This window comes from Bufo gargarizans, chromosome 1 (genome assembly GCF_014858855.1).
Source record: "Bufo gargarizans isolate SCDJY-AF-19 chromosome 1, ASM1485885v1, whole genome shotgun sequence".
Lineage (NCBI taxonomy): Eukaryota > Metazoa > Chordata > Amphibia > Anura > Bufonidae > Bufo > Bufo gargarizans.
In genome coordinates this window covers 756,718,142-756,737,626 of record NC_058080.1, presented here as the reverse complement: position 1 = coordinate 756,737,626, position 19,485 = coordinate 756,718,142, and positions in this window count along the sequence as shown.

Genomic DNA, 19,485 nt, shown 5'->3' with positions numbered 1-19,485 from the left:
TCGCGAATTAGCGAAGTGCCGATATTCGCGAAAAAAATTCGATATTCGAATATTCGCGCTCAACACTAATCCTTTGGCCTCTTCATGTAATCCCAGACAGACTAAATGATATTGAGGTCAGGGCTCTGTGGGGACCATATCATCATTTCCAGGACTCCTTGTTCCTTCTTTACGTTGAAGATAGTTCTTAATGGCTTTGGATGGATGTTTGGGGTGGTTCTGCTCCAGAATAAATTCTATTTTTGAATGCATGTTGTAGAATTTTTTCCACACCTGGTTAAACCTTTCCCACAGTACTGTATGAAGATGTCCTATTCTTAGGACCCCTAGTGATAAGCAGAACAAAGGGCTCACAACAGCCTCTAAAGTGACACAGCCCATTTGTTCTGCTGATGGGTTGGGGTCCCAGGGTGTAAAAAGTAGGGAATGAATGTATATTCCCAGAAAATCCCTTTAGAACTTTTTGGAAATGATACAATAAAACTGCAGAGAGCCTTAATATAATGTCTCTTTCCAGCTTTGTTTTCTTTTTTTTACATAACATTTGAACCATAATTAGATGACTTTTATATTCTTGAGCCTGTCATGTGTTTTGCTATGTCGCAGCTTTAAAGAGTCACTCTACTTTGTTTAAATTTTGTTTCATTTAATAGAGAATGTTGTAAACAGTAAAGCTCTAAATTACTTCATTTAAAAAATCTGCCTGCATCCACCTGAAAAAAAAGCTGGAAAGTCATGGCCACTAGGGGTCTCACTTTCATCTAATTTGAAGTCCAGTGCCTGTTGTCAGAGACTCAGAAGATGGTGAAGAGGAAGTGGGGGCATGTCAGGACACTGCTTCTATACAGCTTCTGAAGATCACAGGAGCCTCCTGTATGCCCCTCAGTGTGATTTCCCCTGCCTTATCTGTTCTGTGAGCTTCAGAGCTGAAAACAAAACATAATGGGAAGTAAGGGAAAGGACATCACAGCAGTACAGTGATGGCATATTTCACAGAAGGGTTATGCCCCCTGCTAATGAGAGATATGCATCTAGCTGTGCAGCTGAAACAGGGAATAATATGGCTGAAAAAGACTTTAGAAAAGTTCAAAATGCCTGTTACTTCACAGTAATGAATGTACACAGCCATTATGCAAACTCAGGTACACTTTAAATGTGTCTAGTACCAATTTTTATTTTTAATCTGTAAATTGTAAGCTGAGAAAAGTGTTGTCCTTAGAGTGACCCTTTGCTTCGTTTCCTAATTGTTCATGGTTTGTGGAGTCTAATAACATTTCCATCAATGTTCCTGTTGTGTTCTAGGAGCAGTAGATCAATTGTCACCATAAATAATGACTCCAACTGAACGTATGCCCCTGCATTGTCAATGAGCTGGATTGTTTCAGGGTTATTTTTGTCTTTTGGGCAAACTTTTTTACCAAAGTAATTTCCTTATAATTGACAGATTTATTATATTTGACAAGTAACTTTCTAGATCAAGGTTAAAGATAATTATCTAAAAAATCCGGCTACAAATGCAAAAAAAGAAAAATTGATGTACACACAGTGTGTCATCGACAGACTGAATAGACAGTTTCCTAGTCTTATGTTCTGATGAGGCACAATCCATAATTTATGATTAGAAAGGAACAGATTTATTCAAATCAAATTCTAGACTGATTGGGGCAAATCACCCGTCCGATTCAATTTGAGTCTGTATAAATTCAACCCAAATCAAAAGTGCTCAGATTGTCTGGAAATGTCTGTCTCCTTTCTCTCCTCTCATTAACTTTCTTCGATTATCCTGAATCAATAAATGTTAAAATAAATGTTTTGTTTTGTTTTTTTTACTTTATTTATGTCATTATTATATACTGAAATAAAATCCTGAAATCCTCCAGTTTTCATACTGGCCTCTGTATCTATTTTATTTAGATACAGGGATATAGGCATTTCCTGTTTTCTAACGGTGTTTACCGGATTCGTTTTTTTAAGAGCACAGCTTGTGTTGTGTACATTTAAAGCAGAGTCAGCAATCATCTCGTTAGGATGGGGTGTGATGAAAAATAATACCATTATTACAAAGCATGGGGAGGATCATACAGGATCACCCAGTTTATCTCCTCCCCCCTAAAGTGGGGAAAATTGGCTTCTACCTCACAGGGTTTTTTTTTTGCCTTCCTCTGGATAAACTTGCAGGATGACCGGCCGAACTGGATGGACAAATGTCTTTTTCCTGCCTTATGTACTATGTTACTATGTATTATAAAGCATGAGGCAATCATATAGGATCCCTCAGTTCCCCTCTTTCTCCCTCCTCCCTCTAACAGCACAGAACACATTATACTATCCCACAGATGTCACAGGTCATTTTTTTGCATGTATTTCATACTCAGGTGTAACAGATAAAGTTATTACTTCATTTTAGTTTAACTTGGCAAACCAACGGGAGACGGGACAATAGACATTTTAGTCTTCAAGGACATAGTTTTCTTAGCGCTGGGGCAATATTTCACAACATGGAATTATTTATTTCTCCTGTAAGTTTTATGGCATAATGCTAATGGTCTTATTGGCAGAAGTCTACAAAGTCCTTGTGACACCTACTGATGTACCGTGTAGTTGTATAAATACAGTAATGTCTAAAAAAAACCAGATGAAGCAATTCTCACTGGAGCAAGAAGCAAGAAGACGGGCTTTCGAGAACACAATACCTACATTATGCAATGGGTTACTTACCTGCCCACAGTTCTCTTGGATAAATTAGCTTTGGCAAAGTATTATAGCGTCAGGCATTTTTCCCACAGTTCATCAATGACACTAAGATTTACGTAGGACACCACGAACATGCACATTCTTCAGTAAGAACAGGATTTTTAGGTTCCAGTCAAGTGGCCTTTCTAAATGAAATATTTTTACTTGTCCACACAGCCATCTATGGAAACACGCGGCACTTGCCGACTTATCATATCGTGCCATGTACTACAACATATTATGGGTCTATTCTGCCCTAGAGGCAAAATTATACCTTTGAAGTATGGAATTGGATGGAGCATTCATAAAGAATCGGACAGAAAAATCCTCAGTAAATTTGAGATATAGGAAGGTACAATAAATCTACATAGAAGTCTAAGGTGCTGTATCACATTGTCTTGGTCTCTCCCGTGACAGGGATTAGAAGATCTAAGAGACTGGCTGCACGTGATGTGATCTGAAAGCCTCTATTGGTTTCACTTATTTCTGTGTTGTTGCTGGTTATGACCACACCTCTCGTCTCACGTGTTGCTTAAGTGATCATTCCAACTCCTCTATTTAGTCTGGTCTCACCCATCATGCTATGCGGTTGATAGCTCCTTTCTGGTTGTGAAGGTGCTGGTGTTCGGAACTCCATTGAGTTCCTGCTCGTCCGCGTACTTTGGAGTTAAGTGTCCTTTTCCTATTTCTACTTTGTTGTAATCCCCTATCTTTTGGTATTTGGCCTTCAGCTGGAAAGGAGCAAGTCATATTTTGTCCTGACACTATTTCCAGGACCATTTAGGGTCAGACAGGGCTCTAGGTTCCTGCATAGGAACATTCCTACCATCAAGGTCTTTTTATACTGATAGTAGTCAGGGCTCAGTTTAGGGTTTCACTAGGTGGTGACCTTTCCCCCTTCCATAGTTTCCAGGCCTAGAACCTCTTCCCTTCCCTCCTGTGTTTGGTGTGGAGTTTACCACCCACACCACGCTGTGACACACAGCTTCACACAATATCGTGCTATCATGATATGGACATGTGGAAGAGGTTTACCTCTTCAGAGTATAGTGGGCTTCCCAGAGTACATTCTCCAAACCATTTCTGCAACGATGCCTGTGTGACCAGTAGCAGGACTGTGTCATACATGGTGGCCGTCCTGCCTAAAGAAAAACCATTCACCCTTGGTATGCCTTGAACGAAGTTAAGGTGTAGAGGTCAGGGGCATAGCTGCAGAGAGCTCATGGGGGTGCCAATAGGCCCTGACCAGGTTATTTAGATACACGACTAAGGCAGCAAACTGAATTTGTGTTCTGTATGTAGAAAAGTTGTAGTTTTCTTATACTGTATGGAGCCAATTCCACCTAAAAGGGGTTGTCCAGGACTTTGATATTGATGGCCAATCCTCAATAGGAAAGAGCAGCTCACAGGTATTGCACATTCATAGTGGTGTCTCTAATGGATTGAGTTACATATAACAACAAAGGAGATGCCCTCAAGGGGCTGAGGAACAGTGAAAATTCTAAATCAGTTGTAAAGGGATCAGTGTTTAGGGTGTGGCCCTTGACCCTGACATGGTGGCTCATTTGAGGGTAAAGCAGCAATGGAGGCAGACTCTAACAGTTTAAAGGAAAAGAACTGTTCTCTGGTTGTGCTTGGTGCTTATAGTCTCTTATGGGCACATAGCTTGAGGGTTATAAGTAATATTACACAACTTGATGGTTATAGTCTCTTATGGGCACATAGCTTGAGGCTTATGAGTATTATCACACAGCTTGGTGGTTAGTCTGTTATGGGCATATAGCTTAGTTTCAAAATTAGGGGTCAAGAGAACCCATGAACATATCTCAAGCACTTGCAGAACAGACATACAAACATAGGACAAGCTAAAATGAACTAAATATACCAGATACAAACATAATCAGAATAAATCAGGCCAGAAAGGTAGGGAAGAGTGGCAGAAGTGGAAACCTTTTTGGGCAAACCTTAAGGGTATTATTCTGGGGCTCCTGCAATGGGGTGCCGAAGGCGCACTCGGTCTCCCATCAGCCGCAGACTTGCTGCTTAGCTTCGGGAGCGAGGATCTGTGTTCAGCCTCGTTCCCAGGGAGGCTTATGCTAGCTGGGAGGCTCCCTGCTCCTAGGTCTGCCTTGAACGCCGAACTGATCACTCGGTGCTCAACTTGTTTGTCTGTCGGTCATGTGACGCTGGCCACGTCACATGACCCTCACTCCCCACTATAAATACAGGCAACCTGCTGGCTACAGGTTGCCTGTGATTTTGGTCCCTTAGGCTGTGTATTATTATTGTTATTTAGCTTACCTTTGGACTTGACCCTTGATCTGCTTCCTGACACCTCTTCTGCCTGCTCCCTGAACCTTGACGCTACCTCTCGGATTTTGACCTCGGCTTGCTTTTGGATTTTGTCTTTGCCTCTTCTCTTGTACTGACGTGACCTCCTGGACTGACCCCGGCTAGTTGACCCGCCTCGCCCTTCCGTTTCTGGTGGTACTTTGCTTGTTCCACCTCTCTGTCCACTCTAGTGCTACCTCTCATTGGCTGTCCACTTCCCTGCTGTCTCTATCTCTCTGCTTGCACTTACTCAAGTCAGGGACTGTCGCCCAGTTGCGCCCCATCACCTAGGGCAGGTGGTGCAAGTAGGCAGGAACAGGGGACCGGGTGGAAGCTCAGGTGCTGCACCTCCGCTCTATCTTTATACCCCCGACTCTACCCCGTGACAGGCTCCCCTGATTTACACACTATAACCCCTATACAGGGATCTGGTCTTCACTGCAAGGGAGCGACCAGACTGCTACCTCCTGGGATGTTTCTGGAGCACTTGAAAACCGATCTTCAAGGAAACAGATGCTGGTGCAAGGCACTAGTGATCCATGCATACATCATAGGACACTGTTCAGACAGAAGACCAGGTTTCAGGATCACAGACAAAACCATATAGCCAGGAACCCATGCGGATCAGGATAAAAGGAGCATGGCGTTCACTGTCAGACCAGGACATAATCAAAAACACACAAACATGCCTGGAATCCATGAGGATCAGCATACAGGGAGCATGGCATTTCATAGGCTGACCAGGACATAGAGACAAAGTAACATTGATGAATAATCAGGTTGACCACACAAGTCAGGGTAGAGTCAGAAAGACACTGGTCAGGAGAGCAAGCACCCTGCACTCAACATTTCTGGAAACAGACTGATCTCACAGGCATGCAGCTTACAGGTCTCAACTGCAGGGTAATTAACCCTTTCAAGGCTGGATTTTTTTTTTTTTGCGTTTTCATTTTGCGCTCCCTGCCTTCCCAGAGCCATAACTTTTTTATTTGTCTGTTCACATAGCCATATGAGAGCTTGTTTTTTTCAGGACAAGTTGTACTTTCCAACGCCACCATTTAATATTGCATAAAATTCCAAATGAGGTGAAATTGCCACCACAGTTTTACGTTTTTTATTTTATTTACGACGTTACATAGACAAAAAGAGAATACAATTCACAGGGCACAGATCACACACTATAGAATGTCGTGGCCCACACACACCACACGTCGACCACAGAGAGTACGCAAGAGCACAGGCAGCCAGCCTACCTGGCAACACAGTGTCCCAGTGAATCGCACTGTGACACTTAGTGGTTCAAGTAACGGCACACAACTTGATGGTTACAGTCTCTCATGGTCACACAGAGCAACTCACAATATTTAGTAATTGAAGGGTCATTGTGGTTTTGGTTCTCCATCTGTCTCCATCTCTGGTCAGAGTTCCAGACAGAGTTGAGTTTGCTTCCAACCAGCCACTGTACAGGGACATGCTGGGAGTGATCCAAACAACAGGACCTTCTCTGGTCACAACACACTCTTCCAAGTAATACAGTAGGTTGATTCATGTTCATGGCGCCTGAGAAACTCTTCCACAGATCTCAGTCCATCATCTTCTGACTTTTCTCATGTCCAGATTCCTAGTGTAAAGGCCACTCGTTCATTAAAAACAAATTATAACATATTTTTTATTAGTTAATTTTAGTTTTGAGCACTTAGCTAAAATTAGAAGAAGTTTATTTGTTGACCAATGTGGGCACAACCAGTAGAAAGACCTGGGAGGTAGAGACTGTACAAAACCTTCACACCGGGCAGACCAGACAATACATAGTTTGATCCTCAAGTATTTCAGGGGGTAATGGTTCTCATTGAAGAGACCAAAGGGATGTATGGAAGCTTATTTTTCAGGCATCGCTTTATGAGAAAATAGTATGCAAATAATCTCATGTAAGTCAAACCAGAGACTGCTTCAAAAGGAAGAGTGACCCAACAGCAGTCTACAGATGGGTTCCTCTTCCTGTTGGAGGGCTCTCTGGTTTGGCTGATATGGGCAAATTTGCATAAGCATCAAGAGCATCGGGTTTCTGAGCTGGAACAGGATTTCACAACAGAATTATTTCCTTTTTTTATTTTTTATTAAAAGAACAATGGTCATATTGACAGATGTCTACAACGTCTTGGTAATATTGGGTCTACTGATGTAACGTGGAGTTGTATAAACACATCAACGTCTAAAAACAGATGAAGAAATCCTCACCGGAGTACAGTATAATCCAGGAAGCAAGATGATTGACATAAAAAAAAAAAAGACATACAATAGGTACCTGACCTCCCACCTACTTGCAATCTTCTTGACTGAATTGGTTGTAGCATAAACTTCTATTAGTAATGTCAGGGATCGTGTTCCCATTCTTTAGTTATAACACTTAGATCTACCGGTGACACTAGGAACTTGTATGTTCTTCAGTAAGATCTTTGTGTTCAAGTGGCCTCCACAACTGAAATATCTTACATCTGAGGCCTCACGGTTGTGAGCACTGTATGGATGTACATGTATTATGGAGTTGCAGGCACCCGGTGTGGTGCCATATGGTGCCACATACTGCGCCTTATGGGGCTATTCTCCCTATCATGTGACAGCTGAAGTCAAAAGCAGTAAATTTACTTGTATGTGACCTTTTGTATTACAGCTGTCACTCGATTAACCCCTTAATGACCAATGATGCACTGTGTATGTCATGATGTGGTGTTAGTTACCGCATCTTGACCTACACAGTACGTCATGAGATCAGAGTGTCACCGTAAGTACACTTGTGGTGACACCGGCATGCAAACGGGCGTCACGGACAGTGGAGCTGTCCGGGCACTAGGCAGGGGACCAATCAGTGTGGTCCCTGCCTTTGAATCGCTGCGATTGGTCAGTCAGAAAACTAGAACCTACACCAACTCCGAGCTGGCATCTGCAATGGCCGGGTTCAGCGTCTGGGGGATCCCTTGCCCCTTGGGAGGTTTCTACGAAATATGTCCCTCTTATAGAGCAAGTAAACGTTATGCTAGTTGCAGTTAAGCAACGGAAGCACAAAACTCCCTTTAAGTGAAGTGTTGGTACCCAGGTGTAGGATTGCCAGGGTGATGTAGAAGTGGCCACAATATCCCTGAAGGTGTTGTGCACGTGTCACACTGCTCCTTACCTAGGTATGGTTGGATCCCAGACGTGGCCGGCCGAAGCAGTGCAAAAGGGTAGTTAACTTGGATAGTGTAGAAATAAAGTTGAGTCCAGACTTGGTTATATGGAAGTTCAACAGTTGCTTTACTTTGCACAAATGATAATCCAAACAATCTACAGAACTTGGTTCCCACAGGTTTTAGCAGGACTTGGGCAGGCACACTCTTCTGCATCAATCTCAGCTCTGCTTTGCTGTAGCTTTCTCAGCTCTGCTATGTCAGCAATATTAAATAGGAATGCTTTTACTTTATGCTTGATGCTGTAGTTCTAAGTCTATCTCCCACTGTGATCCTAGGAACTTCTTGTCCTGGTTGGCTTTTAGGGAGAGCTCAGTCTCAAGGGACGAGCGTATGCTTTTCTCTCCACAGGACAGAGTACAGGAGCTAACTCTCTCCCCAAGATGGAGGGGGCTAAACTGGTTCTAACTAGCGAATCTGCTTCTCTCCCTGTAGAAGAGTATACAGCCAGGTCCATAAATATTGGGACACGACACAATTGTAGCATTTTTGGCTCTATACACCACCACAATTGATTTGAAATGAAACAAAACAAGATGTGCTTTAACGGCAGACTGCCAGCTTTAATTTGAGGGCATTTACATCCAAATCAGGTGAACGGTGCAGGAATTACAACAGTTTGCATATGTGCCTCCCACTTGTTAAGGAACCAAAAGTAATGGGACAATTGGCTTCTCAGCTGTTCCGTGGCCGGTGTGTGTTATTCCCTCATTATCTCAATTACAATGAGCAGATAAAAAGTCCAGAGTTCATTTCACGTGTGCTATTTGCATTTGGAATCTGTTACTGTCAACTCTCAAGATGAGATCCAAAGAGCTGTCACTATCAGTGTAGCAAGCCATAATTAGTCTAAAAAAACTAAACAAACCCATCAGAGAGATAGATAAAACATTAGGCGTGGCCAAAACAAATGTTTGGAACATCCTTCAAAAGAAGGAACGCACCGGTGAGCTCAGCAACACCAAAAGACCTGGAAGACCACGGAAAACAACTGTGGTGGATGACCGAGAAATTATTTCCCTGGTGAAGAAAACACCCTTCACAACAGTTGGCCAGATCAAGAACACTCTCCAGGAGGTAGGTGTATGTGTGTCAAAGTCAACAATCAAGAGAAGATTACACCAGAGTGAATACAGAGGGTTCACCACAAGATGGAAACCATTGGCGAGCCACAAAAACAGGAAGGCCAGATTAGAGTTTGCCAAACGACATCTAAAAAAGCCTTCACAGTTCTGGAACAACATCCTGTGGACAGATGAGGCCAATATCAACTTGTACCAGAGTGATGGGAAGAGAAGAGTATGGAGAAGGAAAGGAACTGCTCATGATCCTAAGCATACCACCTCATCAGTGAAGCATGGTGGTGGTCGTGTCATGGCGTGGGCATGTATGGCTGCCAATGGAACTGGTTCTCTTGTATTTATTGATGATGTGACTGCTGACAAAAGCATCAGGATGAATTCTGGCAATCAGGCAATATTATCTGCTCATATTCAGCCAAATGCTTCAGAACTTATTGGACGGCGCTTCACAGTGCAGATGGACAATGACCCAAAGCATACTGCAAAAGCAACCAAACAGTTTTTTAAGGGAAAGAAGTGGAATGTTATGCAATGGCCAAGTCAATCACCGGACCTGAATCCGATTGAGCTGCATTTCACTTGCTGAAGACAAAACTGAAGGGAAAATGCCCCAAGAACAAGCAGGAACTGAAGACAGTCGCAGTAGAGGCCTGGCAGAGCATCACCAGGGATGAAACCCAGCGTCTGGTGATGTCTATGTGTTCCAGACTTCAGGCTGTAATTGACTGCAAAGGATTTGCAACCAAGTATTAAAAAGTGAAAGTTTGATTTATGATTATTATTATGTCCCATGACTTTTGGTCCCTTAACAAGTGGGAGGCACATATGCAAACTGTTGTAATTCCTGCACCGTTCACCTGAGTTGGATGTAAATACCCTCAAATTAAAGCTCACAGTCTGCAGGTAAAGCACATCTTGTTTGTTTCATTTCAAATCCACTGTGGTGGTGTACAGAGCCAAAAATGTTAGAATTGTGTCGATGTCCCAATATTTATGGACCTTACTGTATGAGAGCTAGAAAGCCAGGTTCCACCCTCTGTAGAGTGGCACTGCCAAGTATGCTGCCACCCGCTGGGGAACCAGGTTATTACATGAACAAACACTAATGCATAGGAAGAAATGTACAGTACACTACATGGAGGACCTGGAATAAAGGCATAAGATAACATGGTTATTGCATATACAGACAGAAGCAGGGTGTAGGAGTGGTAATGCCACTTGGGGGCATTACACATCAATTTCACTTTAGGTGCTCGGACTGCTGGAGGATGCACCTACTTTATGATGAGGCTTTGTTATAAATTAGGCTCGTGCTCCAGCAAGCACAGGGGATATTATAAACAGGGGTAAAAAGCTGGTCTATGATAAATCCGCCCTGCAAAAGAATAAACTCCTATTTAAGGCTACATTCACACTAGCGTTTTGGCTTTCCGTTTGTGAGGTCCGTCATGGGCTCTCACAAGCTGTCCAAAACTGATCAGTTTTGCCCCAATGCATTCTGAATGGAAAAGGATCCGCTCAGAATGCATCAGTTTGCCTCCGTTCCGTCTCCATTCCGCTCTGGAGGCGGACACCAAAACACCTGACGAAGCAGAGCCAAATACACAATAGAAAACGGAAACCGTCCCCCATTGACTTTCAATGGTGTTCAAGACGGATCCGTCATGGCTATAGAAGACATAATACACCCGGATCCGTTCATGACGGATGCATGCGGTTGTATTATTGTAACGGAAGCGTGTTTGCAGTTCCATAACGGTTCCGTAAAAAAAAAAAAGTGTGAAAGTAGCCTAAGCATATTCCTATCAGTTTAAAACAAGTTTAGCTCTAATGAGTGTTTATGAGGTCAGGAGATCAGTAATAAGGCTTCAGCTGACGGAACTGAGGAGGGACAGTCGGCAAATAGAGTGATTTTTAACTGCATGTATCACAAAAACTGCTGAACTTTCTTAATAAAGATCAATTGAAAAAATCATTTTTATGCAAAAATTAGCAAAATACAATCATAAAAGGGTGTCCATGGCCTTTAATTTTAGATTATAAACTTGAATTTACACCCTGTCAGACCCTAAGAAGATTTTAGAGGGCTATTCTCACATAGCTCACAAAGTCATATTGATAGAAAATGCCATAAATGTCCAATTGTTATGGGTCCCACCTCCGGAACGGGACCTCGAAGTGAATGGAAAGCGAGCCAGACAAGCACACTCCATTCACCGCTACGGGACTGATTCAGGTATTTTTAGAAGTCCCATAGCAGTGTGAATGGAGAGGACGCCACGGTGGGGACCTGTTCCTGAGATAGGTGCATGTGCCAGAGGTGGGACCAGCACCTGGTGGACATGTCCCGAATGGAAAGTCAAACTTTATTTTATTAGTTTTTGTGTGTTTTTTTTTTAATCACGGATTACAGCTTTTTATGATGTTTTATGATTTTGAATTTCTTTTTCATTTTTGTTCACTTTTTATAACTGTTTTACTGACAGTTTAGTTAGTTAAAAGCCTAATGATACGTAATTATGTAGAATACGTCACTTCATTGTCTCGCTCGTGTACAATTTTTCGGCACAACTTAGTGGAGACAATGGATTTCTAATCGCATTCATATTCCATTCATGAAAACAAAGCGAAGATTGGGTGAAATTATTATTTATGGCAGTGGATGTTTGACAGACTCCATCAACCTGTCACTCTCCTCTGCGCAGTGCAGCCACAGATCACAAGTATGTGTAGGAAGCTGGAACAGTGATGATGACGGCCCAATAAAGGATGTGACAGGAAGGTTTGTTCTCATGTACACCTATGGGTAAATGTTTATCTCTGCGCATTTCTATAGAGCACAATTATCTGGTCAATTATTATCTTCACTCACAAATCTATTATCCGTAAAGGGCCCTTCACTGTATCTTAATAGGGTCTTAAAGAGACTTTTCATAATTTAACTCTTGGGGGAAAGACTGGGGTTGAACCTATGGAGCTGTGTAGGAGAGTGTTGTGGGCATGCTCTGTGACATGTGCGAAGGTAACTGCAGGGAAGGGTTCCCCCTCTGTCCTGTGGCAGGTAGGATATGCTATCAATCTCAGAAAGCTTTGGCTCTCACCTCTAGGAGTCGCCCCTATCTCCTGAACCGGCCCTCTCAAACTGAAAGAAGACCAACCGCGCGCGCGCTGCCACCGTCCGTTCACCACTATGGGAGTTCCACAAATAGCCGAGCGCTGGCTTGGTTATTTTCGGCAGTCTGATTGTAGTGAATGGAGAGGTGGTTGCGCTTGCGCTGTGCACTCTTAATTCACCACTATGGGACCTCTGAAAATAGTTTAGCGCACTTGTAACACCCCAGATTTGTGTTACTACACGCCTCTACCCCCATACTATCTTCTAAGAGCCGGTATATTGTCATCTGATATAATTTATTATATTTATTATGTCTTCACATATGTGCATACAAAACCATGTTAAATACTGTTGTTTTATTTAATTTTACAGGTTGACCAGCAGGTGGCAGCCATGCATTGGTAAGGTACAAGGTCCTAGTTTAGTTTATCTAAGCTGGAATGGATCATTCCAGCTTTGCTCCCTTCTGTGGAGGTGTGGACTGTTCCCACATCCTACAGCTTGGGTGGAGAAGGAAGTAAGGGTCAGTGTAGCCCACCCCCTGCTAGGGGTAGGGTGTGTGTAGGAGATCCCCTGTATAGGGAAGAAAGCCAGGATCTTGTCTCGGCTGAGACATTGATCACATATCCCCAGACTGAGCACCTGCAGCCTCAGCTGGATGAAGAAAGCAGACAATCTCTAGAGTTCCAGGAAGAAAGCATCCCCTGATAAAATACCTGTGAGTAAAGTCCAGAGACCTAGGAGAAGCCATTCCTCCTCAGCTAGTCTGTCCCCACAAAGTAGAAGTTAAGATTAATTCCTGCCACAGTTACAGAGCTACCAAGCAGACGTCTTATCCTGCAAGCTCCCCACATATAAAGCAGAAGCATTAATTCCTGCCAATGATTGCTAAAACCTGCTGGGACCAGAGACCAAAGCTGTATACTGCTTGGATACAAGTTATCTTCAGTAAAGAAACATTTAAACTTCACCTAAAGGTCTGGACATAATTTCTGCTGCAAAATTCCTCTATTACTCCTACTATCACTACACTCAAATTTATTGCAAGTGAGCCAGGAGTCCGGCCGTACCCAGGTAGGAGACACCGTTGACACAATTATCACCACCCTATAGAGACGTTATAGGCCATTACACCACTCTGGCATTCCTAATCTGGGACGTGCGTTATTACACCTTGGAAGGGCCCTGGGATAGTACCCTGCGCACGCTGCAATTGGCGTCACAACAAATACAAGACTATTATCCCCCGTATACTTCCGTATACGGAACCATTAATTTCAATGGTTTTGGGGAAAAAACTGAATGTACTCCATATGCATTCCGTTTCCGTATCTGTTTTTCCGTTCTGTTCAAAGATAGAACATGTCCTATTGTTGCCTGCAAATCACGTTCCGTGGCTCCATTCAAGTCAATGGGTCCACAAAAAAAACGGAACACATACGGAATGTACTCCATATGTCTTCCGTATCTGTTCTGTTTTTGCGGAACCATCTATTGAAAATTTTATGCCCAGCCCAATTTTTTCTATGTAATTACAGTATACTGTATATGCCATACGGAAAAACAGAACGGACAAAACGGAATGGAACCTAAAACACTACTAAAACGGAAAAACGGATCAGTTAAAAATGTCCCACAAAACACTAAAAAAGCCATACGGTCGTGTGAACGAGCCCTAAGGCTACATGCAGACAAACGTATGTGTTTTGCGGGCCGCAAATTGCGGATCCCAAAAAAACTAACGATGACATCCGTATGCCATCCATTTTTTTTTTGCGGATCCATTATAACAATGCCTATCCTTGTCCGCAAAACAGACAAGAATTGGACATGTTCTATTTTTTTGCAGGGCTACGGAATGGACATACTGATGCGGACAGCACACGCATTTTTTGCTGACCCATTGAAATTAATGGGTCTGCATCCTATCCGCAAAAATAACGGAACGGACGCGGAAACAAAATACTTTCTTGTGCATGTAGCCTAAGGCTACATGCACACGACCGTCGTGTGTTTTGCGGTCCGCAAATTGCAATTTGCGGAACAGCACGGACAGCCATTAATATAACTGCTTATTCTTGTCCGCAAAACGGACAAGAATAGTACAGGTTATATTTTTTTTGCGGACCACGGAACGGAGCAACGGATGCGGACAGCACACGGAGTGCTGTCCGCATTTTTTGCGGCCCCACTGAAGTGAATAGGTCCGCACCTGAGCCGCAAAAACTGCGGCTGTGTGCATGAGGCCTAATCCTGAGAAAATTTGCTTTGCTAGAATATTTAGCATGATATGTCAGGGCGTCCGTGAACACGCACAGTGCCAATCACACGGGAGGAAGTTTTTAGTGTACATAGGGAAATAGGAAATCTGTGACACTTATATGGATGATATTGAGAATATAACACAAGGGATTCATATTCCAAGCCACCAGTTCCGGGTTCACGGACGTCACAGTTAGTGCCTACAGCGAGGAGCGATGGCTCTGATCCCACAAGACCTGAAAGTGGTTTCAGATGATTGTTCCAGGGCTGGGATAATATCACTGTGTATTATTGTTGGCCTTACATTGTCACTATCCGTACAATATTTCATTGTTCCCATGGCCTAGTAGACGCTTTTGAGGTCTAAGAACCAGCTTAAAGTTGAATGTTATGGCGTGCGATGTCCTCTGCTGGTGTCCCCCTCTATGTGGTCATATAGTGCCATAATAACCATGCTATATAGTGCCTAAATAGAAGAGCCATACAGTATGGTGCCCAAGAACAGTGCCATATGATGGCCCGGTAACATGTCCACAACAGAGTAAATAACAATAGTGATGAGCGGCATAGGCAATATTCGAATTCGCAATATTTTGCGGATTTTTGCACGAATAGTCGCCATAAATTCTAGAATTCGTGATCTCCAGTCATTATTTTTTTGATTGTGAAAATCGTCAATGTAATATATTCGCGATAAAAATTAGCGATTAAAATATTCGCTATCAACACTAAGGGTTAGGCAACTTTCCTATTGGTTGCTACTAAGTGCCGATATTCATGATAAATTCGCGATTAGAATATTTGCGATCAACGTTATTCGTGAATACGAATATATAGCACTATATTCTAAATATTTGCGAATTCTCAAAGTGGCGATGTTTGCGATTAAAATTTGCGATTCGAATATTCTCGCTCAACACTAAATAACAACTCTCTACAGTGCCGCCACCATATAATAGCAGTGCCACACAATGTCGATACCACCATACAGTGCTCATATCATTCCAGCATACAGTGACCGCATAACTTCTCATAGCAGTGCAATACAATATCTAAAATGCTATAAACATCATGGTGGCCAAAAGCCTCAGGTACAAGGTCACATGTGGCATCTCTGCGAGCAGGGGCAGCTGATGCACAGGGTGCATACCCCTGACTATGCAACTATTTAACAGCAGGGGGGTGCAATAACAAGTATATGACAGCAGGGGGAGCAATTCCAAGAATGTAGCAAATATGAAGCCATAACAAATATGTAACAGCAGGGGGTGCAATAACAAGTATATAACAGCAGGACAAGACATAAGTAGTATGTAACAGCAATATTACACTGCTAGCGTGGCGGCTGCGAGCCACCATTACTCAGTCCATCTCACCCAGTGGTCCAGACCCACCACCTGCCGTCCTCTTCCATATGGGCTCGGCTGCTAGGCCATCTCTGTTTCTCTCTGTAGGCTGCAGCCTGTTTGCTAGCAAGGCTCTCCTCTTGTGCCTACAGAGCGCAACGAGCAGTCCCTCCAGCCTTCGCAGACTTTAATCTTCACCAGCCAGTGACTGACAACCTAGGGGTACTTCAGGCATCTGCCCGAGTGGGAGGGTGCCTGAGTAATAGGTCTATTAGCTGGCTAGGCTCCTGCTAGGTGTTTTGTATCTTGTTGTCTGCCTGTGTACTGACCTCTGCCAGTTTACCCATATTTTACCCTTGCTGCCTGACCTGTGCCTGTGTCACGGGAAGGGAAGGTAGAAGGAAGTGCACCCCCTAGACTGCCACCCTCATCCCTGTCCCTGCCTACTTGCACCACCTGCCCTAGGTGACGGGCGCAACTGGGCGACGGTCCCTAACCTCTGTAAGTGCCGGGTAGGGGAGGAAGGAACAGAGAGGGTACCGGACAGCTAGGCAGAGAACGGTACGCGAGAGGCATGCAGACAAATAGACAAGGAAATGGACAAGTCGAGCACCGAGTGATCAGCTCTGCTCTCAAGGCAGACCTAGGAGCAGGGAGCTTCCTAGCTAGCAAAGCCACCCTGGGAACGAGGCCAAACACAGATCCTCGTTCCCGAAGCTAAGCAGCAGGTCTGCGGCTGATGGGAGACAGAGTGCGCCTTCGGCGCCCCGTTACAACCTGTCACCTGTATCGATCCTGTGCTGCCTGCCCTGACCTTGGACCTGTTACCTTGCTAGGTATTACCTGACCCTGGGTCAGCTGTCAACCACACAGAGACTACTCCGGATCTGATAGGGGGGGGGGGGGCGTCAATTTTTATCTTGCCTAGGGCGGCAAAGATCCTTGCACCGGCCCTGGTCAGACTTACTGACGTCACGCGCCTGATCCTCCCACTAGGCGGCTCAGGCGCGTGACATACAGTGACTGAGTGAGCGCCGCACTGCCTGCCTGTTACCGCCCTCCCTGAGTCCCTGAGCAGTGCTGATGCCTGCTGTGAGGCGAGTGATGGTCTGGGGGGGGCATTAATTACAATGGGGGGGGGGCATTAATTACAATGGGTGGAATTAATTACAATGGGGGGGCCTCTGTGGGAGACATGAAAATGGGGGCCACTGTCACTGTGGGGGACATTAAGTTTAATAAGGATCACTATGGACATTATTTAGAATGGAGGCTGCTGTTGGTGTCATTACTCATTATAACTGTATAATGTCTGATAGGCCTAGTCCTGAGCTGAGTTATATTACCCTGCCCATGCCCTGTATAATAATGTACCCATCCCTGATACCCCTTAGTTATATTACCCCGCTGGAGTAATATAACTAAGGGGTATCAGGATACATTATTAGACAGGGCAGGGTAATATAACTCAGGACTAGGCCTATCAGACATTATACAGTTATAATGACATCCACAGCAGCCTCCATTCTAAATAATGTCCATAGTGATCCTTATTAAAAATAATGTCCCCCCACAGGCAGGCAGTGCGGGCGGCGGCGCTCACTCACTGTACCTCACGCACTGCCTGTTACCGCCCGCCCGGAGCAGTGCTGAGAAAGAAGAGAGCCTGAGTCTGTGGGACAGTGGGTCACTGGGTGCGTCACTGTGACCGTCCGTGCAATGTGGTTCCACATTTTTTACAATGGGGAGACACTTATTTCATCGAGCAGTTGTGAGGGGGGGGGGGGGGGAGTTTTTTTGACACTCGCCCTGAGAGAAATTTAACTAGAAACTGCACTGGCCTAACCTGTACCTGTGCCGCCTGCCCTGACCTATTGCCTGTTTTACTTCGCCTCTGCCTCATCCTTCGGTCCTGCACTGTTGCTCCTGGCTATGAATCGGCCTGCTGACAACACCTGTACCTCTGGTACCTTGCTCAGGTACCTCCTGGTCCATCTGGACCAGCTGCCTTGTGTGCCAATCCTCCTCAAGAGGTAGCGACCTGGTGTTCCCCTCGGGAAAGTCTATACCCACCATCAGAGGTACTGTAAGGATCGAGGGGTTCACTTACACAACGCCCTTAGAGGAGGTAGGACACGTGGCACAGTGGGTTCACACCTGCTGTTTCGTGTCAGCTAGTACAAAAAAATACCCTCTTACAATTTGTACCAGTACAAAAAATACCCCCTTATAATGTGCACCAGTACAAAAAGTACCCTTTTATAGTGTGCGCTAGTACGAAAAATACCCCCTTAGTCAAGTTTGCCTTGCAAATGATAGGAAAAAAACCGGACACGGATCATGGACGAGGATGACAATCTTGTGTGCCTCCCTGTTTTTTCACGGACCCATTGACTTGAATGGGTCCGCGAACTGTTGTCCGTGAAAAAAATAGGACAGGTCATATTTTTTTGACGGACTGAAAACACGGATCACGGACGCGGATGACAAACGGTGCACTATCCGAGTTGTCCACGGACCCATTGAAAGTCAATGGGTCCGCAGAAAATCACGGAAAATGGAACAACGGACACGGAACACAACAACGGTCGTGTGCATGAGGCCTTATAAAAATAATAATAAAATGTATTTATAAAGCGCTACCATATTCCGCAGCGCTTTACAAATTCATAGGGTTCATGTATAAAACAAAACTAGCTGGCTAATATGCAACTGAAACACTAGGAGTCAGGGCCCTGCTCGCAAGAGCTTACAATCTATGAGGAATTGTGGGTGACACATAAGGTAGTTGATTGTGATAAGTAGGATTCGAGACCTAATTGAACTGACAGGAGTGGTGCCGGGCGATCTGCTTCGGGTTTGGGACTACTAGAGGATCGAGTTTAGGCCAGAGGAGTTGTTGGGGGAGAGGTTTAGTCGGGGAATAGTCAGTTTAGGTAGCTTGATAAGCCTGCCTGAAAAGATGTGTTTTTAAGGCACGTTTGAAGGTGGAGAAATTGTGAATTGACCTAGTATTCCAGGGCAGAGTATTCCAGAGAGTAGGTGCAGCTCGAGAAAAGTCTTGAAGACAGGAGTGAGAGGTACGAGTTATGGAGGTTATTAATCTGAGGTCGCCAACAGAACGGAGAGCACGAGTAGGGTGGTAGATGGAGATTAGGGAGGAGATATATGGAGTGTGCCAGTGCAAAAAATGCCCCTTAAAAGTTGTGCCAGTACAAAAAATGCCCCCTTCTTTGTGCCAGTACAAAAAATGCTCCCTCTCGGTGCCACAATGATGTGTCCCAGTACAAGAACATACCCCTTATGTGTGCCAGTACACAATGCCACTATTTAGTGCATCCGTAGTGTTCCCCCCTCATCCCGGTGACCCAACAGCATGATGCCAGATAAAA